At 41.2% G+C, this 26,459-nt stretch overlaps 1 protein-coding gene across 7 annotated transcripts in view; it reads left to right on the top strand.

The window, feature by feature from the left end:
- Positions 1 to 26,459, top strand: part of LOC140188694 (rho guanine nucleotide exchange factor 10-like protein) — a 196,256-nt gene that overhangs the window by 14,890 nt on the left and 154,907 nt on the right. The gene's annotated exons all lie outside the window — the stretch shown is intronic.

The following is a 26,459-nucleotide window of genomic DNA, read 5'->3' as shown; positions in this document are numbered from 1 at the left end:
AAGGATTTTTGGGCAAGAATTCATTTTGATCTTTCATCCTCTCCTAGCTCCCTTTTATTGGCCGTAAAAACAGGCCTTTCAGCCCTTTTCATCCAGGTTGACTGTAATATCCATCTGTACTAATTTCACTTACTTGCATTAATTGCATATCCTCTCAAGCCCTCTCATTTAAGTATATGACACAGTGCTGCTGCAATGTTGTCACCGTTCCTGCTTCTACCATGTCCATTGGCAGCTCATTCTGGATGCCAACTGCTCTTTGTGGAAAAATTTACCCCTCAGAACCCCTTAAACTTCCTCCCTCTCCCCTTAAATCAATGCCCTGTAGTATTAGACACGCCAAGTATAGGAAGCATAATTAACCTTCTACGTCTTTGGTTGTCTGATATTTTATGTATTTCAGTGTTTGCCTTTCTTTGCTCAAGGGAGAACAGACCTAGCCTATTAAACCCATCCTTTATAACTCAAGCATTCCAATCTGGATAATGTCCTTGTGAATCATATCTACACCCTCTCTAGTTGAGTCACATTTTCTGTAGCGTGGTGACCAAGAAATATACACAGTTCTGTGTACATTAACCATGATTGTATAGAACTGTAACAGGAGGACCAGATTTTTGTACTCAGCCTCTCATCACCCTCTCTACCCGTGTTCCCATTCCAACAAGGTTTCCCTGTTCTATAATAATTCTTGGGGTCCTGTCATTCACTGTGTAAGTCCTGTCCTGGTTTAATTTTCCAAAATTTATCACCTTACTCTTTTCTGAGTTAAGTTCCATCTGCCATTCCCTTCCTCAATTTCTCTGTTAATGAACATCTTGCTGTAACTTTGTGCAACCTCGTCCACTACACCTATAAAACCAGCTTGTGTTTTCCCACGGTGAGCATATGCCCTTTCCACTCAATCTATATCAAGACCTGGGAATCCCTTGGTTACCTTCAACAGGTAGCAATCAATAGATAAAATGTATTTTTCCTTTACTTTTCTCCAATTTCTGCAGTTAATTTGACAGTGGCCTTCTATCACAACTCCTGTGCTTTTGCTTGACAAGAGCTTGAAGGTGATATGGGAATCAAGAAGTCAAGTGTAATTGTGCCGTCATCGTCATCATGAACGTGGAGGAGAAAGAAAAGGGAAACAACAAAGAGAATCACATTTCCTCCACCAACTTCAAGTGTAGCATTGTTGAATCTTGTCATTCCTTGAGTTTGAACTTACATTTAAGTTGTCTTTTTGACAAGTTTAGAAGCACTTATCTCCTTTTCTTGGCTGCTTCAGACCTACCTGAACTTTCTGCAGGTTGTTTCAACAAATTCTTTCCATGTGTGTGCAAACCCATGCAGGAGTTGGCAAGAAACTGCAGTTGAAATGAGAATGAAACCTTGAATGTGATGAGGAAGCCCATTGTCCTTCCCCTACTGTGGCAGATGGATCTGCGGAATTTTTGTCCTGGGGTATTACATTTGAATAGTTAAATGTGCATCTTTCTCGTGACAGTGAATCTTGTATCTCTATAGCTCCTTTCATGTCTTTGGTACATCTAAGCTGAATTTGCATTAAATCCTCACAACTACAGTACAGTGCTTGGCTAGGTTTTAGGCTGACTTCTCCAGAGTGGCCTTTTGAATTGGGTAAGTGTGTTTGCTACTAAAACAAAAGTGACACTTCATTAATCTTTTGAAGAGGAAAGTTTTGGCCTCCGGTTTTGGGAGATTGGCATTGCCTTCATCTTCTTGGCCTCCAAATGTAGTGTTGATTACAGATTCACCAATACTTGGAAATGTCTGAGGAAAAGGCTGTGTTTTCTATAAGAACAGACATTCCAACCACTCTGATGTTTTTTCCAGCTCTTGTAACATCATTCCCCATTCATCAGGAATGTGGGCTTATTCTGAAGAGACATTATCAAATCTCTTGTAACCAGTGCAGGCTGGAGGATGCTCTGTAATGGATATGGTGCAAGATTTCAATACAACAGAGAAAGGCTTGCATTTATGTTGCACTGTTAATTACATATTTCAAATGTATGTGCAGTGTTTTGTAAAGGTATTCAACCCCCAAACCTTTGTTCACATAAATGAGTATTACAACCGAGGATTTTGATCAATTTAACTGAGATTTTTTTTGAATCACATGCTCCATTTTTTTTCCACAATAGAGCCCAAAATCTAAAAATTCAAAACCAAAATGTCAGAAGTTCAAAAGTACTCATCCCTTTTTGCTTAGTACTTAGTCGAACCACCTCTCACAGCTAAGACAGTCAGTAGTCATTTTGGATAAGTCTCTATTAGCTTTGTGCTTCATAATGGAGCAGGATTTGTCCATTCCTCCTTGCAAAATTGCTCAAGCCGTGCCAGGTTAGTTTGGGAGTGGCAGTGGATAGCAATCTTGAGGTCTTGTGAAAATTTTTTGATTGGGTTTCTGCAGGATTCCAGCTACTGAAGGACATCAGCTCCATGATTGCTCTGGCAGTGTGCTTTGAGTTGTTGTCCTGCTGAAAGATGAACTTCCTCCCCAGTTTAAGCTTTCTGGCACAGGCTAGCAGTTTTTTTAAACTCAAGAATCTCTCTGTATGTAGCAGCATTCATCTTCCCATTGACACTGACCAGCTTTCCAGTCCCTGCTGCTTAAAAACATCCCCATGGCATAATGCTACCTCCACCATACTTTACTATGAGGATGGTGTTACCTGGCTGTTACACAGTATTAGATTTACACTGCACATAATGCTTAATGTTACAGCTAAAACATTCCACTTTAGTTTCATCTGACCATAAGATCTTCCATATCTTTATAGCATCTTCTAAGTGACAGTTTGCAAAGTCTTTATGGGCAAGGATGTGCTTTGTTTTAGTCAGGACTGCTTCCTTACCATTCTTCTATAAACACTTCTTTTGTTCAAGGCCTTAGAGATTATGGACCCATGAACTCCATCTCCAGCTGCAGACACTGACTTCTGTAGCTCACTCGGAGTGACTGTTGGTGCCATAGCATGCTCTCTTACAAGTGCCATTCTCCTCCAGCGACGAAGTTCAGAGGGTTGACCTGACATAGGCTGTGTGGTTGTGGTTTAATATTTTTTCCACTTTTTCACAATGGACTACACTGAGCTCCAAGGTACGTTCAGTGCCTTTGAGATGGTCTTCAACCCTTCCCCAGATTTGTGCTTCTCTATTATAATATCCCCGACTTGCCTTGAATGTTCTTGTGTCTTCATTTTGGTTTGGTCTGTTGAAAATCTACCACACTATTGGTTCTTACAGAGAGAGGGAGCTTTTATTCTTATGAATTCGTTGAAAACAAGTGATCCCCCAACTTTCTACATCGGCAAATTGGATGAGTTGGTAAGGTAACTGTATACTTCAACTGAGAAAAGCTAGCATAGTAATTACAAAGGGAATGAATGATGAATACTTCTTCAGCCTCACAAATTTTGGTTTTTAACTTTTAGCAAATTGTTGACAGGTTTTAGAATTTTCCTTTTGATTTGATACGATGTATAATATTTTGTAGGTCAGCTCAGAAAATCCTTCTTCAATATATGTTAAATTTAGAAACTGAGACAAAGTGTGGAAATAGTTGTGTGGACTAAATATTTTTCAAGGCACTGTTATGAATTATTTAAATTACATCAGTTATGTTGGAAAATTCAATAATATACCTGCATATTGATAATTTCTGAAGCAAATAATTAGACAAAAAGATATACCACTCCTAAATATCTTGAAAATAGTTGTTTTGAATTCCAGGGTTATAACACAACTGATAAATGGCTTGAATCCCTTTAGAATTGATGTGATTTACTTACTGTGTTTCGCACCTTGGTCCCTGAGGAACATTTTTGTTTAGGTGTATATATGTGTACGATTGAATGATAAACCTGAGCTTGAGTTTCAAGAAAAACAAATGGATTTCCCTTCTCTCCTAAAAGCAACGATGGATCCACCAACAGGAGTCATTACCTTCTCCCAATTGTAGACCCATGAGTTCGAGCCTCATTATGCTGTTCTCTAAAGTATTGCTGGATGAATTTCGGAACAGGAACTGTGGCTGGTTTGCTTGAAGTGTTAAAGTCAATGGTAGTGCTTCATTGCTGCTTTAATTTTAATTCAGTTAACTAAGTCACAATGAAGATTTTTTTCTTAGCTGTGTGGTTCACTGATGTAGATTTCATCAACTGAGTTGAACCTATTCTCTAAACCATGGATTCCCAACTACTTTTTGTGCTGTGGACCAATACCATTAAGAAAGGAGTCTGTGGATCCTGGGTTGAGAACCCTTGCGCTAATAAAAGAGGGAACCTGTGCAGTAGAAACACAGTGAAGGATCACGTCTGTAGAGAAAAGTGTAATCAAAGATTATCTCGCAATAGTTGTCCTGAGTCAGCATGGATTTGTGCAAGGAAGATCGTCTATGACTAATCGTACTGAAGCTCTTTGATGTTACTAGAGTGGATAAAGGAGAACCAGTGAATGTGCTTCTGAATTTTTAGAGTTTTGCTAAGATCCCACACAGGAGGATGGTCAACAAAGTTGGAGCACGTGGAGTTGATGTGATATACTGACATGGGTTGAAAATTGCTTCGGGGTATAAAGCAAAGAGTTGGAAAATTGTCATTCTCTGCTGGGTAGGGAACTTGCGGTATACTGCAGGAATTGGTGTTTGGTCTCCTGCTGTTCATACTATATATTGACAATTTGGGCAAATGGGCCAAATGTCATATTCCTAAAATTTCTGCTGAGACAAAAGTAGGTGGAATTTAAGCTGTAAAGAGGTTTTGCTGGGATATCAGCAAGCTCAATGAGTGATAAGAACATGGCAAATGCAATACCGTGTACCTTTACCGACTTGTGCAAAAAACATGTTTTTAAATGAAGAAGACTGAATAATGTTAATATTTCAATTTAGCTGGGTGTCCTTGTACATAAGTCATTGAAAGCCAGCACACAGCCATGGCAAATAATCCTGAAGGTGACCTTTATTATAAAATGTCATATTTCTCATGCTCTTTAAATATTGGACAAACTTTGCTGATAATCTTATTCATGCATGCTGAGGTTTGATTTTTTTTTGCCTAGGGTGTTGCTGAAAAGGCTGTGGTGAGGGGAAAGGGATATCTTGAGCATTGTTCATTTGGTCTGTTCACTTTAACAGTGCGATTAAAAGTTGAGAAACAGGAGGAAAAACTGAGGTGCATGAATTATCAAAGAGAAATGGAGAGGGAGAACAAGTGGAAGGAGAGGGAGCAATTCAGTATTAAAATGATGGGAATTTTTAAGGTTAAATATTTGACATTGCAACTTGACAGTGGACATATTTGTAATGTGAATAAATGAAAGCCCATTCTTTCAGTTATTCATATTCTGGGGACAGAAGTTGAATTTATAGTGGTTAATAATTATTTGGTTAAGTTGTAACTTATTAAGTGATACGAAAGTCATAACCATTTATTGAAGAGTTGCAAAGTGGCCAGTGACAGGCTCCCGACAAACGTTCACAGCGCATGAGAGATGGTCCATGTTGCCTAGGATGTTGCATTAAAGTTTTGGATACTTTGGAGAAACCGTATGTGAGTATAGAAAATTAGATGTTTGGGCGGGGGGGTGCAGTTGTGGTGGGGAGAGATGTTCGCTATAATGTAAGTGGTGTTGGGGGAGGAGTTAATATTGCATCCGGCCTTGCAGGTGAAATCCGCTGTAAACAAAAGGCCCACACATTAATCTGCATGACATCATGGGAACTATTTCATTGGCCTTGTATGCAACATAGTTTCATACAAAAAAGAGTGCTTGTATAGTAGAGAACACTAGCATTCTTTATTAATCTAGAATCTTGACATGGTGTGGTTCCATTCAACTGTAAACTGTTCATGCATATCTGGAACCACCCCCCCAAACTGCATGTAATGCACTCTTATAGGCAGGGTTCCTACAGTTACACACAAGCAAAAGACTACAGAAATTGCTGCCTATTTTGAATGAAGGGAAAACAGCAAAGTAAGCTCTGAGTTATTCCCCGCCATTATCAGGAAGATGCTGATGGTTGCTAATATTGTGATTTTCTGGATACAATGAATGTGTGGGCCCGGGATTAGCCATCTCTTCCACCACAGGGAGCAATGTATTCAGTCCTACCCCTGCCCTGTGGTCACAGTGCTTTGCAGCACTAATCATGGGTCAGCGAGCGTGAAAGGTGAAGTGGCAGATTTTGCACTTGTTTCACTTTCTGGCGTGCAGAGGCCAACTGTGGTGAGGCTTTAGCTGCCCTTGCTTATTAATACAGCACAGAATCTGGTTCAGTGATGCTCCTTTCGGCTCAGTGATCGTCATGACATGTCAGCTACTCTTAAAGCAAGGTGTTGAATTTTTTTTTCCCCCGCCATTGACTCGGTAGTGATTAAGCTATTCATAATGGCAAACATTCTTAGTTTTAGATTGCTATGAATTAAGACTGGTGTTCGAAGAATATAGGAAGTTTAGATTTAGATCTAAATTTAGATTTAGGATTACACTGGAATATGAAGCAATTTTCCCCTCTCCTGGCAAAAGCTGATGGCTATTGAAAGTGTTTCACAGAGTTATACAGCACAGAAGCAAGCTCCTTGAGCCACCATATGCATGGCAACCCTGAAGGACCTCTATACAATCCCATTTATCAATGATTGGGCCATGCCTTGGTGATTCAAGTGCTCAACCAGATACTATTTTTAAAATGCTGCAAGTTATTTGCCTCCATCATCTACATTGGCAAGACCGTACAAAATTTCTTTGTCGACCCTGTTCCCCTCATCATTTTGCATACCTCTGAGGTTCCACACTTGGCCTCTTCCACTCCAAGGAAACTAAATCCAGGCTTTGGTGCAATGAAGTTGGGTAAGCAAGTACAAAAGGTCATTGAAGTGGAGGGGAAATGGGTTTGAAGTAGTTGGCTCCAGCTTAGGAAGTAGCACTGTTGTGAACATGATGTGGTTGTAGCAGCCAAAGGGTAGTTATGAAGGGTATTGATTTATTAGTGTCACACTTATCAATATACGGTGAAAAACTTGTCTTGCATACTGTTTGCATAGACCAAATCATTACACAGTCTGATGAGCTAGAATAGGTACAACAGTCACAGTGCAGCATAAAGTGTAAAAGCTACTGAAAAGTGCAGTGCAGGTAGACAATAAAGTGCAAGATCATAATGAGGTAGATTGAGGCAAACTGTCCATCATATTGTACCAGAGGTCCATTCAGTGGGATAGAAGCTGTCCTTGAGCCTGATGGTATGTGCTTTCAGGCTTTTTTATCTTCTGAGGGGAGAGGAGAGAGTGCCTGGGTTGGGTAGGGACTTTGATTATCCTGGCTGTTTCGTTGAGGCAGCAGGAAGTACATAGAAGGGGGCTGATTCCTATGATGTTCTGGGCTGTGTCACCAACTCTCTCTGCAGTTTCTTGCAGTCACATGCCATACCAACCCTTTATGCATCCAGACAGAATGCATCAATAAAAATTGATAAGAGTTGACGGGGACATGCCAAATTCCTTTAGCCTCTTGAGGAAGTAGAGGCATCAGTGACCTTTCTTGGCCATGCCATCAACGTGATTGAATCAGGACAGGCTATTGCTGATGCTCACTCTGAGGAACTTGAAGCTCTCAATCCTTTCAACCCCAACGCTTTTGCTGTGGACAGGAGCACAAGCAGTGCCCTCATTCTGAAATTTAGTGTATTTTCAGAACAGAGGCCAATGACATACAGTGTGCCACGAGGATCTGTGTTCAGTCTCCTCTCGTTTGAGTCAACATTATTAATAATTGTTATTAATTTGGGTGAGAATGTAAATTGCATGTTTGTAGGATACCAAGATTGGTGGTATAAGGGACAGTGAAGAAAGCTGTTTAGGATTTCAGCAGGATCTCAATCAACTGAGCCTTCCTAGCATCAAAGACACCTTGATACCTGAAAAAGGTGGCATCCATCATTAAGTAACCCCATCATCCAGGATATACCCACTTCTCATTGCTACCATCAGGAAGCCTGAAGACACAGACTCAATGTTTCATGAACAGCTTCTTCCCCTCCGCCAACAGATGTCTGAATGGACAGTGAATCCATGAGGTACAAACACATAGTTCTCTGAAAAAGGGAGCACTGGTAAAAATAGTCAGGAGGGCGGATGCAGTGCTTGCCTTCATTGAGATGCTCAGTAATAGAGCCGGAACATCACGTTCAGCTATAAAAGATGTTGAGAGTGCACTTAGAGTATTGTATGCAATTCTGCTCTCCTAGCTATAAAAAGGATGTTCTTAAGCTAGAAAGAGCACAGAAAAGATTTGCAAGGATGTTGCTGGGACTGGACAGCTTGAGTTATAAGGAGATGCTGGAAAGGCTAGCTATGTTTTACCTGGAGCACAGGAGGCTGAGAGATTATTGTACAGAGATATATAAGGTCATGAAGAAAAGGTATGGAAGTCTAAACCTCAAGTACATGGGTTTATGGTCAAGGAGAAAGATTCAACGATGACCAGAGTGGCTGTTTATCCCCACACAGAGGGTGGCGAGTACATGGAATGAGCTGCGATTAAATGATAGAAGTGGGTCCAATTAAAACATTTAGGTGTGTGCATGGATAAGAAAGATGAAGAAATAAGGCAAGCAAATGGGACTAGTTCAGGTAGTCACCTTGGCTGGCATGAATGACCTGAGCCAAATGGCCTGTTTCCTTGCTGTATAACTGAGCAGGTATAAAAATCAGGGCTCTGTAACTCAGTAGGTTATTTTGGTAAGGGTATCACAAACACAAGAATATCTGCAGATGCTGGAAATCCAAAGCACAACACACACAAAATGCTGGAGGAGTTCAGCAGACCAGGAACTCAGCATTTATAGAAAAGAGTAAATAGTTGATGTATTGGGCCAAAATAATTCATCAGGACCTGTTGAAATTCCTTCATTATTTTGTGTGTGTTATTTTGGTAAGTATTTCATTTGGGTAGAGGTTGTTATACATGCGTTCAAAGTATTTTGATATAAATTTTAATTGAAATGTAAAGAATTTGTCCAAATAATACAAAGTAGTAAGGCAACATTTCTTTTTAAAATATAATCAGATAGTGTATTTTGTTAGATTGTGCTAACACTCAGTCCTCTTTTATTGTCATTTAGAAATGCATACATGCATTAAGAAATCATACAATGTTTCTCTGGAGTGATATCACAGAAAACAGGGGACAGACCAAAGACTAATACTGACAGAACCACATAATGATAACATATAGTTATAGCAGTGCAAAACAATACCATAATTTGATGAAGAACAGATCATAGGCACAGTAAAAAAAAGTCTCAAAGTCCCGAGTTGATTGACTCCTGAGTCCCCGATAGCAGGCATCAAAAGGGAGAAACTCCCTGCCGTAAACCTCCAGGCACCGTCAACTTGCCGATACCTTGAAAGCACCCGACCACAGCCGCCACTGAGTCCATCCGTCGGAAAATTCCGAGCTTCCGACCAGCCCCTCTGATACAGCCTCCCGAGCGCCATCCTCTGCCGAGCGCCTTCAACCTCTCCCGGCCGCTGAAACATGCAAAGCCGAAGATTTCGAAGCCTTCAGCTCCGGAGATTCCGGTTACCACACAGTAGCAGCGGCAGTGAAGCAGACATTTCAGAAATTTTCCAGATGTTCGTCTGTGCTCTCACCTCTATCTCCATCAAGTCAGGATTGTGCACGGTCCCGTACTTGACAGATAACAGATATCATCACCAAAGTGGCCGCACGTGCTGCCATCCCGCCGCCATCTTCTCCCCCCTCCCAGGAGGTTTTTTACGCTATGCAGAAAGTTTAAAGTGTGCCATCTAATGCAAGGTTAAAAGTTACATATGAACTGTAAGTGAGTCTTCCATCCAACTTCATATAACTTGCTTCACTCTGGAGAGAATACCACCAAGGGGTTTTGTTGGAGGCCGGTCTCCTATTAACTTGCCCATGAGTCCGCGTGATTCAAACTGGGCCATCAAAGTTGGTGATTTTTTTTGCAGCATCTGAATCCACCCCTGCCCTGAGATAACAGGAAGTGGAGCTAACACTCGTTCAGCTAAAAAAATGCAGTTTGTTTTTTTTATTCCTCTGCTATTAATTACTTCCCATCACTCCTTACTGGCCACTTGACCCAGTGTGCCGCCAATTTTAACATAGAATCAACAAACATGTCAAGGGAATGTAGAGGGAAGCTCAAGTTCTGGACAGTATACTGTGGACCTTGTGGCCATGTATCTATTTTTTTTGTCTGTACTGTATTTTGTGGTGCACGTTTTTTATGGGTAATTTGTCATGTGGGTTGGTGTGTGGTAGAAGCAAAGAGTAGAGTTACATATTCATGCTTTCTTTAGTTTAGTTTTAATCTAGTTAAAGCCAATGAGGTAGCCAGAATGATATTTTTTTTGTTGACCACTAATGCACAAGAACATTAAATTGTCTATTATGCTTAATGTTAATTGGAACGTTTAAGATTGCTTGAATACTCTTGAATGCTTATTTCATTATATTATGATTTTTAGTTTCATTAGTGTGTATTTTTTTATCGTTACAAGATTGTTTGTCTTTGCTGGTTCCTTAATAAAGGATTGAAGTACTTTCTTCGACTTAGAACTGGTTATTGTGGAGGGTGTCATACTGAGTCAAACCTGTACTTAGACTCTGTACGGTTATGGTTTGTTTTCAAGTAACTGCTACAGACCTTGTAATAGGCTTCATCAATAAACTTTGGTAGCTGGGGTTCAATTCTGATGTTGTCACATGGCAACAAAACCCAATGTGGGTTTCCCCTGGATACTCTAGCTTCTTATATTGTCCCAAAGATACACTGGTTGGTATGTTAACCCCTAGGGTAGGAGAATTGGGGAGGAGTTGATGATCATGTGTGAAAGAATAGTTTACTAGAAAAAAAGTGAGGGAATGGACTTGTGGGCATGCACAGAGAGCTAGCATAGGCCTGATTGGCTGAATGGTCTTCTCACAATGGGAGAAATCTTATTTGAAATCCCTGCTGTTAACTGTTGCAATGCCTCAGATGAGTTAGAAGAGCACATGATAGTTATTAATAGTTAGACCATAAGTCATAGCAGAATTAGGCCATTCAGCCCTGTGAAGCCCTCATTGTTGTGCTGGGTCAATATTTAAATATATTCTGGAGTGGGACAGAGACCTTTTATGAAATAAAATCTATGATCATACTTTTTATTTGCCCCTGCAGCTGCATATTAGCAGCTAACATCAGTAGAGTTCCTTCAACTTGCAATCAAGAAGCAGAACCCTGCTTTGGTTGGTAAATGCCTAGTGCAGTGTTTCAATCCTAAACTTCAAAAAGTCCTCACACTTGATCCTGCACTCTGAGATAATTGGTTTCAGCTGGTTTGCTGGTAAAGTAGGTTGACTTGGTCTTGGTTCTCTTGGGATTGAGTGAAGCATATCATACAGGTTTACAGATCCATATTATTCCCTAGTTATCCTCATTAATGGCAGTCTTTTTATTGCTGTCGCTGTAGTACCTCATTCTGTTGTATAGCCCTTGGCACTAATTGTACTTTGTATTATATAAAACAGAGGCATCGGGGCAGTGTGGTATCAGAATTTCTTTTAGAAAAAGAGAAAATTGAAAAGCATGCTATCAAAAAAATCCCTTGGAGCTGAGTGAGTGCTTGAGCCTATAGCAGTATAATTTAAACAGGCTGTAGGAATACCTAGGCAGAGTTGTAAGATTGAATCTTCTTGCTCTTTTGTCAGATTTCTCTGCTGTCTCTGAGGTTGTTTATTCAATGAGAGCATTAAAGCCTGGAAACTTCTGTCTCTTGGCTGATTGCTGATGGAAAGAGGTCATCAGTTGGAAGAGAGAATATTTTCTCGAAAAGGAGTGGGCAGGACCATCTGTTTGTAATTCATTTTCGTAGTGATAGAGAACAAAAACAACTCTCAGTGACTTGCAGTTAGTGATTGACTTGCAGTTAGTGGTAGTGAAGACAATGGAAGAAAGTTTAAGCTAAATATCAAATTTTCTTGGTTGGAGTTCAAGCATTTGAGTTTTAAAGTGTTTAAAGAAAACCTCTAACCTGGAAAGGTCCTGTCAGTTTATGGGAAGTTTTACATATCATTGTGTATAATTTTTCATTAGTAAAAAAGACAAACAGCCTGTACCTAAAATCATTCAATCTTTGCCTTTTGTGGTAATTATTTGACTGATTTGAAGTTTTTGTCTCCCAACTTTCTCTTGCTTTCCAGTACGGCTTCACAGCAGTCAGTTACTTCCTATTGTGACCCAGTTGGCAGTGTAAGTGACAGGCTGTTGTCATTCAACACAGTAAGTCAGGCAAAGACATCCAGCTGACATATAGTTTCCAAGCAGGAGTGCTAAATGAAGAGCAAGACGCATTGCTGCCCCTCCCGAAAAAACTTATTCTTGAGATCACTTTACGTTGACGCAGCCAAAATACTACCCAAGACCTTTCCGACAGCCTGAGGTACTTGCGATCTGAACCAATAAAAATTTATAGTGTAGTTGTATTTTAATTTTTCGACTTAATGAATTTTAGTGTCCTTATTTGGGGCACAGGTGAGTATTTGCGATACTCACTGATCTATTTACATGTGTTTTTGTTAATGTTTGTCAGAGAAACTAAGTAGCATTATATTTGCATGCGCATATGTACTGGATAGAGTAACGAACTCAGTCCAATACATCATGGACACATACCTCCCCACCATCAGTACTATCTGTGAGGAGTAAACTCAAAAAGGCAACATCTGTCATCAGAGATCCACAATGTATTCAGTCCATGCCATCTTCTTGTTGGTACCATTAGGTAGGAGGTACAGAAGCCTGAAGTTCTCCACCACCTGGTTCAAGAACAGCTGCTTACCTTCAACCATTCAGTTCTTGAACCAACCGGCACATCCCAAATCACTATAGTTTAGCATAACTATGACCACTTGGTGAGAAAATGATTTTTTTTTCTAATTGTAATATTTCTTGTTTAAAAATTGTGTATATGTTTAATTTTTTATGTATGTTGCATGTCTGATGCTATATGCTGGTGATGCTGCTGCAAGTAAGTTCAAGATTCAGAGATTTAAAGTACATTTATCAGACATCCCACCTCTCCCGGAAGATCCGGGAGTCTCCCGCATATCGATAGTGGCTCCCTGACGCCCGGAAATTATATACAATATCCCGGAAATAGATTTTTGTGAGAGGGAGAGTGAGCATCCTGATTGGTCTCCCTTCGTGCTAAGAGTGGTCCCCAACCACCGGGCCATGAGGAAACAATATGATTTGGCGATATGAGTCATTTGCACCTTTCCTTTTTCCCTGTCACGCACTGTTGAACTTGAATACATGCGAGGTCATTGCCCGGGCGTCATCCGTGTCAACGCGGGAAGGAGATCAACTCCTCGAGCTTGTAAGTGAGGCAGGCTGAAAAGTTTGTTTGACATAACATCTCTGCCGGCATTCTGGATCATAACCACGAAGGCACTGAAAACGTTGCTTCCATTTCCAACATCACATCGCTGCGAAGCAGGATTTTCTGCAATGAATGCAATGAAAACTAAACTGCGGAACAGACGGGACATAAGGAACCCCCTTCGAGTATCGCTGTCTCCCATCACCCCTCGATGGGACCATCTTGTTGCAGGAAAACAAGCCCAGGGCTCGCACTGATTCAGTGATATTGGTGTGTTACAATAATTTTATATGTTCATACGGGGAAAATATGCGCTGTGTTTTTAATATCCAAACGTTACTTAAAATGTTATGATGCTATTGACTTATCACCTATATTCCGGTCGTGACTAACACCACCCCCCCCCCCCCCCCCGATCTGCAAGAATATTGTTAATAGTAAACCGGTCTGCGGTGCAAAAAACCCCTGCTAAGTAGACCTATCAGTTTTCTCTGTGGGCGGGCTTTACAGTCGACCTCAAAAATAATGACAGTGTTGCTCGCTGCACTGTTTGCAACAGTGACTTTTCTATTGCCCGTGGTGGGTTAAAATGTAAAAGACATGATGAGGTGAGTTTAACAGATGTCATTCGTTCATTAGCATAGCTAACGTTATTTAAACTAGCTGGCTAGCTGCTAAGGAGCTATGCTATTGATGTCCTACGTGATGAGGCCAAACTCCCTGTAGACTTGCTTAAAGTTGTTATAGAATAAACATGATAATATAATATAAGCACATATTTTAATGTCACATTTGCTGCATATACCCAACTTGGTTTACAGATTAGACAAAATCACTAAACAAAGTATTACATACACCCTTGGAGGTCGATGGGCGGGTGGGGGGGGGGATATGGTGTTGCGGGGGGGGGGGGTGCTACCTCCCTGAAATGGTGGTGATACCTCCCTGAAATGAGTTTTTGCAGGGTGGATTGTCTGATTTATTATCAAAGAATGTATAAATTACACAACCTTGAGATTTGTTTGTTCACTGGTAGCCACAAAGCAAGAAACCTGAAAGAACCCAATTAAAGAAAAAAAACATTAAAAAAATAAGACCGATACCTGATGCGCTGACCATCAACCATCCATTTAACTTTAATCCTATATTAATCTCAATGTTAAACCCAGTTCTGGAGGTGTGCATGTGGAGAAGTGTCAGTGTACTCCAAGGCAATGACTAGCACTTTTAAAATTTGATTACAGGTTACTAAACTGGATAAACTGGATGCTAGATTTAAGGACTGGACAGCTAAAAAAATAACAGTTCTCTGCAATATAATGAAAGAAGGAACATTGTTCAGTTTTGAAATGCTTAAAGAGAAGCACTTATTAGATAAACAAGACTTTTATCGGTATTTGCAGATGCGACATTATGTTAATAGGAGGGTGAAAAATGTAACTGAGGCAAGTACATGTTTGATAGAACTGTTTGGAAAAGCATATAATTCAGATGATGATAGTAGAATCATTTCAAGCGTGTATAAGGATCTGTCAAATCTTAAAACACATTCGACTTCATACATTAAAACAAAATGGGAGAAGGAAGGAGGGATAATAATATCTGAAGAAGAATAGACAATAATATGGAGGTATCAATGGAAGTGTACCAGTTCACAGAAATGGAGGGGGTTTGGGTGGAAAAACCTGATAAGATATTTTATTACACCCTCTCAGAAATCCCATTATGATAGTAACCTCCCTGTTTGCTGGAGAAATTGTGGAAATCAAAATGCAAACCATTACCATATTTTCTGGGATTGCCCCGTTATCAAAGACTATTGGAGTGGGATACACAATGCCCTACAAGACATTTTAAAATGTGAAATACCCTTAGGAAGTAAGATTCCCCCCCACCATTAGTTTTTGGTTTAGACTGGGAGCATTGATACTGATGTCAATGTGGTGCATTCTGTTAGTTTACTAAGTTATGTAGAAAATTGGATCGAATTTCATGTCGTTATATTTGTTGAGCTAGGCATGTGTACCAATATCTTTGAATATATTGGGAGCACCCTTGTGCAGAATTGTATGGATGCATCTTATCGTACAAGGGCTGGTTTCTGTGCTGGGATTATCAACTGGAGGTTTCATCATGTTGTCTCTCATGTAAAGCAGCCTGTCCCCATACATTGGTACATATGACGCTTCCAACCATGTGACATTCTCTCTGGAGAGCAAACAGACTCTTAACAATTAGTGATCGCTGCTCAAGTATCCTCTATTAAAATAGTGAAGTTGGGGAGTAACTAAAATGGAAAACTGTTCAAAGCAACACCTAATGGGATGGCATAGCAGATAATGTAATGCTATTACTACATCAGTGATCACCAATCAGAGCTCAATTCCTGCTGCTGACTGTAAGGAGTTTGTACGTTCTCCCCACAACTGCATAGGTTTCCTTCAATGCTTCAGTTTCCACCCATATTCCTCCCGATTAGCATGCTACGTGGTGACATTTGCTGGCTGCCTAGCACAACCATCACAGATCTGATTTGATGAAAATGACGCATTTCACTGTATGTTTTGATGTACATCTAACAAAGCTAATCATTGATTATTAGAAAATATACTGCACTTTAATTGCCTTGTGATTTTGCTGAAATTGCTGTGAATAGTTACAGGAGATTATGGAAAATTTAGTGTCATATTCATGGAGATTCCAGAGTAACATGGGATGATTATGCAGAGTAGTGTGTGTTTGTTTATACATGAAGCTTTGTTGAGGTACTAAGTGACGGGCCATGGTCAAAAAAGCATTGTATCAATGTGCCCACACTGAGTAGATGTCATCCATTTTCCTTGGCCCATGATGTATATATTAAAAGAAACCTTATTTTCCTGAAAAAGTGTTTTCAATAGTGTAGCAAGCCTATGTCAGTATCTCACAAAGAGCTTTATGTAATCCTTTGCCAAGGGTAACACCAGATAATTGGTGATTTAGTGGCACTGATATATATATGTGGCATCTAAAGACATGATCGAACAAGTTGAGTTTGAATTAGTCCTGCTGAACTAACACACCCAAATCAGGTTTCTGCTGGAGTGTTGCACACTTGTCTGGTGAAGCTGACATAACAAAACTACTTGCACTCCAGAGGTGGGAGTTTGTGAGAGAAGAGCATCAGAAGCCATTGCAGAGTTTGCATCTTCTGTCTATTTCTACTGATAAAGTTTAAGGGAATGGGGGATTCTCAGATCCCTGGATCTGAGTGGAACAATGGATTAAGTACTGACTATGGCTGTGACTGCAGTGTGTTTGAATAATGTCTCACAGCTACCACCTTTGGAGCAAGATTAGGAATAAATTTTGCCCAGATCCACATAAGATGTCGCTGGGTTTTTCACACCTTTTGATTTTGACAAAAAGCAATACTTGATGGAATTTAGAACATTCCTTTCTTAATTAAAGCATAAATTTGACAGATGTTCTTATCTTTGTAATTAAGTTGTGGCTCCAGCAAACCAGGTAGGACATTCTTTTCTTTAATTAAGGTGGCTGGAATGTCTAACAAATTGATTGTACTTTTCTATCAATAGTCTATTGACTGGGCTGGATTGCTTATCAAATTGATTGTTCTTTTGTATCGGTGGCATTCTAACTTCTGACAATTCTGACATCAGGCAGTGAACTTGCTGAACCGCCGGGGAGATGAGAACGCTTCTCTCCCTGATGTTGGGCCCAAATTCACTTGCCGGCTGAGCTCGAAGAAATAAATGGGTGGAAAGATAAGTAATGATCTTTTTGTACTGTTGTTATTTGATCCAGTAAAGTTAAGTTTACACTATATGCGTTCCCTCTGAGTGCTCAGTCCCCTGCCACGCGCCAGAGGTGTGATAGTGGGTTAACGGGCTATTGTAAATTGCCTCAGTGTGGATTCATGGTTAAAAAGAATTAATAGGGCTGGCCAAGTCAGCAAGTCTGGCAGTTGTAAGCCTGAAAGGCTGAAGACCGAAGTCACTGAGTTCAGAGGCAGAGAGCAAGTCTGGGCAAGAGACTGGAGTTCAGAGGCTCAGTGTTTGCGAGTCTGGGGCGGAGAACTGGAGGTCCAGAGGTGGTCAGTCCTGGGCTTGCAGACCTGTGTGTGTGTGAGAGAAGGGTGCAGAGGGTGGGAAGGAGGCTTGTTCTGTCGTTGTTTTGTTCTATTATTGCTGATGTTACTGTTTTGTGATGTTGTGCTGAACATGTGGCCATCCTATGTTGGCACTGGAATGTGTGGCAACATTTGTGGGCTGCCCCCTGCACATCCTTGGGTGTTTTATTAAATAACACATCAACCCACCTTTCACCTCTGCAATGGCCCCTCCATATCAGATGGTGATGCAACCAGTTAGAATGCTCACTGCAGTACATATGTAGAAATTTGTGAATTCTTTTGTGACGTGCCAATTCTCTTCAAACTCCTAATGATGTATAGTTGCCATTGTGCCTTCTTTGTAATTGCATCAATATGTTCTCCCTGGATAGATCCTCAGATGTTGAGAACATGAACCTGCTCACCATTTCTACTGCTTATCCCTCAATGAGGACTGATGTGTGTTCCCCTGACTTCCCCTTCCTGAAGTCCACAGTCAATTCCTTGGTCTCACTGACATTGAGCGCAGTGTTGTTGCTGTGACACCACTCAACCAGCTGATCTATCTTACGCCTGTACTCCTTGTCACCATCTGAAATTTTGCCAACGATAGTTGTATTGTTTATAGATGGTGTTTGAGCTGTACCTAATCACACATTTAGGAGTGTAGAGAGGGTAGAGCGCACATCCTTGAGGTGAACCAATGTTGATTGACAGTGAGGAGGAGATGTTATTTCCTATCTGCTCAGACTATATTCTGGTGAGGATGTCAAGCATCCAGTTGCAGAAGGAGGTATGGAGGCCCAGATTTTGGAGCTTGTTGATTAGGTATGATTGTGTTGAATGCTGAGCTGTAATCAGTAAACAGCAGCCTGACATAGGTATTATTATTGTCCAGGTGATCCAACATGGACTGAGATCCAATGAAATTGTATCTGCTGTAGACCTATTAGCAATAGGCAAATTGCAGCGGGTTCGGGACCTTGTTTAGGCAGGAGTTGATTCTACTTATGATCAACCTCTCAAAGCTGTTCATCACAGTAGATGTGAGTGTCACTGGACGATATTAAGACCGCTCACCCTGTTCTTCTTGGACACTCGTGTGATTGTCACCCTTTTGAAGTGGTGTAACATGGGAGGGCAGGTTCAAGGATTCAATAAGTGAAACAGAAGTCACAAATGTAAAAATGGGTGTGTGAGGTGTTTATTTAACAAACAAATAGTGAAACACTAAATCAGGCATCTAGCTAAACAAGTATTCATCTAAGCTACCCAAAACCACTACTCCATACATTTAGTTACCCTTTAAACGAACACATACTCTGCTAAAACTCCTCAATTTATAAAACCCAAGCAGTAATCAGGCTACGGACAGATACCATGGCGGGGTGGGGTGGGGAAGCTCTGCAATGCTCTCTCTCTCCGTGGTCCTTCAGTACTGGTCGCAAGTTCAGCCTGAAGTCGGGCTCTGTGGGTGGCAGGAAAGAAAGGAGGTGAGCCCTCTGCATGTGCCACCTTTTATACCCCCAGGGTACCCAGAACTGGAGATGGGCTCCATTCCTCCCAAAGCCAACCAATGGGGAAAAGAGCATCACAAAGTTTAAGTGAACCAATCAGCATGATGGAAGCGGCTTTCGAATAGAATAAAGTACGCCCCCAGAGGATGGGTGGGAACCTCCAGTTGCGGAGATTGAAGATGACCTTGAACACTTCCACCAGTTGATGGGCACAGGTTTTCAGAGCCCTACCAGGTACACCATCAGGGCCTGATGCCTTGCGAAGATTTGCCCTCGTGAAAGACGTTCTGATGGTAGCTTCCAAGACAGAGATCACATTGTCACTAGATGCTGCAGGAATTCGCACAGGAGTAGTTTTATTCTCCCTTTCATAGTATGCATAAAAATAAGGAGCATCTGATTGCTTCCTGTCATGCTGGCATGAACCCAATGAGTTGTAAGACCTCTCTCTATATTTCATAAATATAAGAAAATGAGCACTATGAATTCTTGAGGTTTGAAAAGATATTTCAAGTACATCTTTTAATAAGTCAATATTTACCCTAAATATTTCTTTAAATTTTTCAGGGCTACAGGCTAGTAAGATACAGATCTGTGAAGGACACATTTGGGACAAATGACTGCAAGTATCTCTTTACATGAGGGTAATCAATAGTTGGAATGAGTTTCTACAAATAGCAGATAAGGCTATTCCATCAGACCTAAAACCACAGTCTGTAAATTGGAGATTGCCCTGTTACTTTTCTAGACAAATACATGGTCCAACTGCATTTCGAATTCTGAAATTATTCTTAATGTAGATCTTTCTTTTTATCTTGGTTGAAAAAGTAAGGGAATTTGAAGTATTTTACAAAGGTTAGAATGAAGCATTCAGATGCTTAGTATGATCAGTGGCCACTTTATTAGGTGCACCTACCCATTGATGCAAATATCCAGTCAGCCAATCGTGGCAGCAATTCAATGCAAAACAGCATGCAGGCATGTTTAAGAGGTTGAGTTGTTGTTCAGACCAAATATCAGTACGAGAAAGAAATGTGATCTAAGTAACATTGACTGTGGGAATAATTGTTGGTGCCAGACGGGGTGGTTTGAGTACCTCAAAAACTCCTGCGATTTTCACGCACAACAGTCTCTAAAGTTTACAGAAGATAATACGAAATACAAAAAGCATCCAGTGATTGGCATTTCTGTAGGGTGAAAATGCCTTGTTAGTGAGAGAGGTCAGCTTGGTTTAAGCTGACAGGTGACAGTAGCTCAAATAACTATGTGTTACAACAGTGGTGTGCAGAAGAGCATCTCTGAGTCAACAGACAGACCTTGAAGTGGAAAGTCTACAGCAGCAGAGGCCCATGAAAATGTATTCAGTAGCCACTTTATTAGGTGTAGGAGGTACCTGATAAACTGGCCATTGAGGGTATATTGCACTGCTAACGGACTGCAGAGGGAAAATCTTAATAACAGGTCAACATTTGCTATCAGTAGCAAGGAAAAGCCACACAGATCAAAAAGCCTTTGGACTAACAGCAGCTCTGACATAGCTAATCTTAGCAGAGATAAGTCAATTAAAACTCCCTGATTATTATCTTCGGCTACCCTTGCTAGAAAGCACCTGTGTGTGGACCATACTGTGTTTTGAAATTCCCTTGGATCCCGTTGAGATAGCCCACTCATCGTTTCTAGGGGGTGAAGGTGGGGCATTTGTCGGAAGTGCTGGAAGTCTGCGGCTGCCTTTATTGCAACACAGTTGGAAAAGAAGGAAGCAGTGGAGTAAACTGTTTTTGGAGAGACAATGCTGTTGCATGATTTCTTTCTTTGGAACAGATAAGGTTTTGGTCGGGGACTGTACTCTTCCTTTTTATTTACTTCTCTGACGCATGCATTTTCCTGAAACAGCTTTATTTCAGGAAGTAACTGTCGCTGTTGCCAGATTCATACAGTTTGGATAATTAAAGGAACTACACTGAAAATATTGGAAAGGTATAGAAATAGGACTTTGCTCTTCTCAGTAACTGTGTTCTTGAAAAGGAGAGAGCCCAGGCTGAGTCATTGCAGTCCGAAACACTTTTCTCCCCCTTCCACAGTCTGCAGCCATTCTGCATTCTTCTGCCAAAGTCTAAACCACAAGCAGATGTCAGCAGAGGTTTGGAATTGAAGTGAAATGTGGGGTGATGGGCTGAGTTTTTATTTTCTTTTGCTACTGGTAAAGTCTGATAGGGAATTTTTTTTTTTGGTAACATTATCCAAGTGTTGGAGTCACTGGGACATGCTAAGGTCACGTTTATAGACGCAAATTTGCTGCTGCTTACCGCCAGTCATCATGAACAGTGTTTGCGGCCAGTGCCACATTATGAACACCGTTTTTGGTCAGTGACTGGCAGCACTCCGTCATGGGCTGGCAATGAGCATTTCTTCCCCTTACTGCACTTGTGGTATCATTCAGCACAGAAATGTGCCCTTTCAGTTCACCTCATCCGTAACGACTGTTAATACCTATGTACTAATCCTATTTGTTCACTTTATGCCTGTACCTCCTTACTCCTTTCCTGTTTAAGTACCTGTCCAAATGCCTTTTAAATTTTTCAATTTGTCTATTTATTTATATAAAAAAATACAGCATGGTAGCCCGCTCTGCCGGCCCAGCAAGCCTGCATGGCTTAATTACGCTCATGTGATCTATTAATCAATATGTGGGAGGCCATATAAATCGGTCCTCTTGATTACCCTGGCTACTGTGCTAGGGTCATTACTGGAGAAGGCAAGCACGGCACTGCCGCCAACCTCCCAAATCGCAGAGGTTCAATGGGCTCCATTGAGTTGGATGGGAGCTCCTTTGCTCACGTCTTTGGCGGTTCTCTATCGCAATGGGCCCAACATGCGCACAGGTCATAACTTCTCAATCTACTTTACAAGCCTTTTATGATTGGTCCGTTGTCCATGATAGTAATCACTGAGTTTCTAGGCGGAATTTCCTGAATGAGTGAAATGTATCCCAACTACTGGAATTCTGTACCTTGTAATCTGAAGTGTTCTTTCTTTAGTACAACAGGAGCATAGGAACTTGAGCCAACATCCTGTCTCCTGCTGTTAGGTTCAGGATTATGACCTGACCCTCTTGCAATTGATGGGATGTTTCACTGTTGTCATTATCAATGGAAGCCCTTGTTCAAAAGCAGTTGGTACCTGTTTTTTATTCAAAACTCATCACTGAGCAGTGCCCTTGTGTTGTTGGAGTGTAGCCAAATGCAGATGGCTGCTTTTTTTGCTATTGGCTCCCAGACAGTCCTCAGGGACAGCCTGAATGAGTAAAATGTAAATCTGCTCTCAGGATTAGGCCATCTGTTTCAGGAAGTGGGAAGGGTTCCTGCATGTTTTCCACCTAAGGTTTCCGTCCACTTAGATAATCGAGTTCAGTGATCCCATGCGAAGTAATACTTTACTCCAGTTGACATTAAAGATGCTGAAGAGTGTAGAGTGTACCTTACAATTGCTATTTTTTAAAAAAGCATCAGCAGTCTGTAATTCCACAACATGCCAGCAGGTGAAAGTATTCCCCCAACTTCAACTTTCATATTACTCTGTCTAGAAGCATTTCAGCAGAAGATTATGACTCCATAACATGAGAGCTGCTCAAAATTAAAGCTGCACACTTTTATTTGGCTGTAATATCTGTGGATTTGATTCCTTAATGAAATATGCCTTGCTGTAATCAAGGAGATTGGACTCAGTGCAAACTAGTGTAATAGTTAATCTATGTAATGCAGTGCCAGCCAGCATTTAATAAAAAAATGAAATGATATATCATTGAAAGTAACACGGAGGGAGGAATAGCAAATAAATATTGTTGTTATCGTGTTGCAGAACTTCCAAGAGTGAGAAGGTTCTGAGCAGTTTAAAAAAAAATCAACTTTATCGCATGGTATTATTTTCCTGTTTTATTAGATGTTCAATCCTGTTTATTACATTGATGGGCTTGTCATGTTGATGTAATTAGCTTGTCATTGAAATGTGCTGCATGTTATTGCTCTGCATCATCCAGCCTCAACGGGTGAGGGCGGCATTGTGGTAGGAAGCCTAATGCGGCTTGGTAGCATGGTGGTTCGTACAATGCTTTACTTTGTCAGCATCCCAGGTTCAATTCCCGCTGCTGCCCGTAAGATGTTTGTACGTTCTCCCTGTGACCGCGTGGGTATCCACCGGGTGCTCCCGGGTCCTCCCACAGTCCAAACATGTACTGGTTGGTGGGTTAATTGGTTATTGTAAATTGTCCCGTGATTAGGCTTGGATTAAATCGGGGGATTGCTAGGCAGCGTGGTTCGAAGGGCCTATTCCGAGTTGCATTTGCTCCACTCCCCTGTACGTTCTGTAAAATGTCACTCCAAATGACTCCTCACATCAGGCCACCTCCTCCATATTTCTACTGTGGGCACTTTTCATTTCATTGATGTGTTTCAGCAAGGTCTGTTGCTAACGTTATCTGTCTAAGACTTGGACTCTATTATTAGTATTAGTATTATTAGTAATAAACTATGGAGAGCTTTGCCTGGCGATCTGGTCAGTGTGGTTAGTTCTGGTGCTTTATCATTAGAACTTTTATTTTCTTTGGTTTGTTTTTGATCAGATGTTCCCTTTGGGCATTATCAGCCACCTGTGATAACATAGCAGTCAAAGTTGAGTTTATTGTCATACGCCTGAGTACATGTATACACAGGTGCAATTTAACTCGCCTGTAACAGCAGCACAGGCAGAACTGAAAAAGCGTGTGCGAGCAAGGAGGCCTACAAACCTGACTCAGTTACACCAGTTCTGTCTGGAGAATGGAACAAGATTCCAGCAACTTACTGTGAGAAGCTTGTGGAAAGCCACCCAAAACATTTGACCCAAGTTAAACAATTTAAAGGCAATGCTACCAAATACTAACAAAGTGTATGTAAACTTCTGACCCACTGGGAATGTGATGAAAGAAATAACTGAAATAAATCATTCTCTATACTATTATTCTGTCATTTCACATTCTTAAAATAGTGATCCTAACTGACCTAAGACAGAGAATGTTTTCCAGGATTGAATGTCAGGAATTGTGAAAAACTGAGTTTAAATGTATTTGGCTAAGGTGTATGTAAACTTCTGACTTCAACTGTGTAACAAGATGTATTCCAGAAGATTAATATTTAAGAAGCCTAGCAACACACATCAAAGTTGCTGGTGAACGCAGCAGGCCAGGCAGCATCTCCAGGAAGAGGTACAGTCGACGTTTCAGGCCGAGACCTTTTGTCAGGACTAACTGAAGGAAGAGTTAGTAAGAGATTTGAAAGTGGGAGGGGGAGGGGAGATCCAAAATGATAGGAGAAGACAGGAGGGGGAGGGATGGAGCCAAGAGCTGGACAGTTGATTGGCAAAGGGGATATGAGAGAATCATGGGACAGGAGGTCCGGGGAGAAAGACAAGGTGGGGGGGACCCAGAGGATGGGCAAAGGGTATAGTCAGAGGGACAGATGGAGAAAAAGGAGAGTGAGAGAAAGAATGTGTGTATAAAAATAAATAACGGATGGGGTATGAGGGGGAGGTGGGGCATTAGCGGAAGTTTGAGAAGTCAATGTTCATGCCATTAAGTTGGAGGCTACCCAGACGGAATATAAGGTGTTGTTCCTCCAACCTGAGTGTGGCTTCATCTTTACAGTAGAGGAGGCCGTGGATAGACATGTCAGAATGGGAATGGGATGTGGAATTAAAATGTGTGGCCACTGGGAGATCCTGCTTTCTCTGGCGGACACACATTTTAATTCCACATCCCATTCCCATTCTGACATGTCTATCCACGGACTCCTCTACTGTAAAGCTGTAAAGATGAAGAAGGGGTATCTGATAGGAGAGGACAAAATGGCATGGAAGAAAGGGAAGGGAGAGGAGCACCGGAGGGAGGTGATGGGCAGATAAGATGAGAGAGGGAAATGGGAATGAGGAATGGTGAAGGAGAGGTGGGGGTGAGGCATTACCGGAAGTTCGAGAAATTGATGTTCATGCCATAAAGTTGGAAGCTACCCAGACAGAAAGTAAGATGTTGCTCCTTCAACCTGCATGTGGCCTCATCGTGGCAGTAGAGGCCATGGTCTGACATGTCATGCACTTCCGGTATTGCCACCCCCCCACCTTTTATTCCCCATTCCCATTTCCCTCTTTCATCATATCTCCTTAACTGCTCATCACCTCCCTCTGGTGCTCCTCCCCCTTTTCTTTCTTCCATGGTCTTCTGTCCTCTCCTATCAGATTTCTCCCTTCTCTAGCCCTTTATCTCTTTCACCAGTTGACTCTCCAGCTCATTACTTCACCCCTCCACCTCTCCTGATTTCATCCATCACCTACTACCTTGTATATCTTCCTCCCCGCCCCCTGAAGAAGGGCCTTGGCCCAAAATGTCAACTGTTTACTCTTTTCCATTGATGCTGACCAGCCTGCTGAGTTTCTCCTGCATTTTGCATGTATTGCTATAACTTAAGGCTATCTTCTTTTGCCTCTGTATCATTATCACCAATGCTAAAATTCTAATGGTTCGTCATTTTGAGAGTTGATCAATATAATACTTCCTATTACTCTTTTTCATCCTGAATGGCAGCCAGACTAGATCTGTATTTCCCATGAAACCACCCAATTCCTTCAAAATTCTTTTGGGTTAACTTTCTCATCGTCTTCCTTAAAATCATTTTCCCCATTGATTGTCATCAGCTCTTTGGTTCTTCAGCTTGGCTTGTTATGGATGCCCATTGGAGGGTGATTTTTGTTTTAGTCACCACCCCTCCAATTTTTACCCCGAATTAGTCTCAGTGTGAACAGCTTTGAATAGGAGATTATCACAAAGGAAGATTCTAACAGTCATTAAATATCATAAATATTAAGAAATATTCTGGGTATTTTAAGGTTATGTATAGTACCCAATAATGGAAGGAAGTTATGTTACACGTACACAGAATTACGTGCATAGGACAGAATAGACCATTTGACCCATGACAAACAAGAGAAAATCTGCAGATGCTGGAAATCCGAGCAACACACACAGAATGCTGGAGGAACTCAGCAGGCCAGACAGCATCTTTCCAAGTCTTGGTGAAAAGTTTCAGCTTGAACCATCGACTGTACTCTTTTCCATAGATGCTGCCTGGCCTGCTGAGTTCCTCCAGCATTTTGTGTGTGTTCCTTCGTTACATGATGTTGTGCTGATCTTCTAACCTGGTCTAAGATCACTTCCTTCCTACATAGCCCATCATTTTTCTATCATCCGTATGCCTATCTAAGTGTTTCTTAAGTGCCCCTAATGTACCTGCTACTACCACTATCCCTGGCAGTACATTCCATACATCCACCACTCCTTTTTTTTTTAAAAAAAGCAAACCCTTGTAAGGT

The sequence above is a fragment of the Mobula birostris genome, chromosome 27 (assembly GCF_030028105.1).
Source record: "Mobula birostris isolate sMobBir1 chromosome 27, sMobBir1.hap1, whole genome shotgun sequence".
Classification (NCBI taxonomy): domain Eukaryota; kingdom Metazoa; phylum Chordata; class Chondrichthyes; order Myliobatiformes; family Myliobatidae; genus Mobula; species Mobula birostris.
This window is presented reverse-complemented; position numbering and strand designations above follow the sequence as displayed.